The following is a 2,326-nucleotide window of genomic DNA, read 5'->3' as shown; positions in this document are numbered from 1 at the left end:
GCGGCGAGGCAGAGCGATCAGCGCGAGCCAGCGCGAGTGGCAACCTTAGCCTTAGCCTTAGCCTTACAGTCTCGGTCGAGTCTCGAGACCAGCAACAGTCGTCGACGCAGAGTCCCAGCGGCACGTCGGCTGGTTCCAGCAGCCTCTCTCCTCTCCGCTCTTCTTCTCGTCCTCTCCTCTCCTCTCCTCTCCTCTGCGCTCCTCTTCGCTCCTCTTCGCTCTTCTTCTCCTCTCTTCTTTTCTGTTCTCTTCTCGCGTGGCGGTCGGTTCGGTTCCTCGGTTCGGTTCAACATTCTCCTGCATCGACAAAAGCAACGGTACTCCGTACACTCCGTCTCTCTCTAGCCTCTCTGGTTACTGACCTCCGAAAATACGTGTAATGCTTCACCCTTCCCACGTCCACCACCACCCCCCCCCCCCCTTCACCTCCCTCTTTGCTTCCTTCTCTCCTCGTTTCCTTCTCGCCTCCCCCTCCGCCCTTTCCTCCAGCCTCTTCGACCTTCAAAGAGTCATGTTCGTTCGGAGTGGGGCCGCATTTTCAAAGGGGGCTAGGATTTTGGGGGAGAATACGTACAGAGAGATGTTACATCTCGAATCCTTGGAGAGGGGAATGGATGAAATCTGTTTCAATCGAAATTCAACCGAATTTATAACGTCCTGTACCTTATACACTATGGCCATGTTATAATATAATGCTTGTACAAGGTAGACGCGTAGAAATTTCCTCGAGAAATTACAACTGTAGGATCGTGTACGATAATTTGACATGATCGGTAACTTTTCTTGTCATATTTGTTGTTCTTGGTTTCAGATCGAAGGATGAGAACACGGTGTAATTTATACACCGAAGATACGGATTTTGTTTTCTACACCTGATAATTATACATAATTCTCGATGTTCTTTGCTTTTTCCATTTCACTCTGTTTGATGTTTCTTCTCTTTTTAACTTTTTGTCTGGATTTGTCGACCAGTCGGATTAATCCTCCATCATTTGATATTGGCGATCGTCAATTCACGGTTACAAACTTGCGTAAAGAGGGAAGAATGAGGATAAGTGAAGTGCAAAGAGAGTTGGACGAACCTTGCATGGCGCGTTGCTGCAACGGTACCATGCCGTGGCAAAGTAATGGTCAACCTTGAGCTTCAAGGAAGCGACGATCTGCTTCGGTAGGCTAGGTCGTTCGGAAATCCGGAATAAAGAAGAGAAACGGAAATGAAGAAGGAGTCTCAGGAACAACGAAAATACGGAACGAATGAGAAACGTAATAATAATACCTAAAGACCGATATCTTATTTCTAGAACTATAACTGTCAAGTACTCTTGATCTTGAATGTTTTGTATGAATAATTTTCTGGAGCGATTTTTATTTGGTCGATTTTACGACTGAGGATAGTCGGATCTACGATAGAATTTGATCAGTGCATACCTAGGTGAGCTTTAGCTTCAGCTGTGGGATATAACATGTGTCAAATCAATCACAAACTAATCTCAACGAAATGAGCATAGGTCATGACTTGCGTTTATCTAATACTACATCGCACGCTGAGTGGAATGTCGTGGTTTGTTACTATGCGGGTATCAATTCTATTAATTTTAATCATATGCGTCCTGATCGAGGAACTAGAATAATATGATAGCAGGGTAACATTGATTTTCGGAAAGATATTAGCCGAATGATCTGTATTTAGATTACGTCATGGTTGCCATTTGATTTTTGGGCATACTGTATGTGAAAATAATAAAACACTGTCGGACGGAATAAATGGATGTAATGAAATTGTATACCTACTTGTATACTTTTATAATTCTATACGACAATACGTTTTATTTATTAACGGATAAAATATCAATTGATTCAGACATAATACCGAATGGACAAGCAAAATCTCTCCGAATAGATTGTTCGCTGCGTTTAATCCTGCGAAGACGATGGATTTGGAAGGTCGAAAAGGCGGCGTGGATGATGTTATAGGAGAATGAAAAAAATAAAAAAATAAGCAATGGTCGAAAACCTGTCCATTATACACATACATAATTTGCATATACCCTTGCGTGAATCTCAGAAAAGTAAAAGTGACAAAAAAAAAAGACTTGAAGAAATTTGAATCTATGTGAAAAAAATTGAGAGATAGAAAACCCAGAAGTCACGAACGTACGGTGGGTGTTTAAAATGGGCAAAACAGAGTCGTATAAGCTGACGGTTGAAAGAATGGAACCTTGAACTTGACATTTGTGTACTTTATACGAATGTATCCGCACGTAGGTATATAGATGTATACAAAAATGTGTATACATATACGTAAAAATAACCTGCGCAGAGGCAG

This window comes from Neodiprion virginianus, chromosome 4, assembly GCF_021901495.1.
Source record: "Neodiprion virginianus isolate iyNeoVirg1 chromosome 4, iyNeoVirg1.1, whole genome shotgun sequence".
Classification (NCBI taxonomy): Eukaryota; Metazoa; Arthropoda; class Insecta; order Hymenoptera; family Diprionidae; genus Neodiprion; species Neodiprion virginianus.
The sequence above is the reverse complement of the archived record's forward strand: the minus strand, read 5'-3'. Positions refer to the sequence as shown.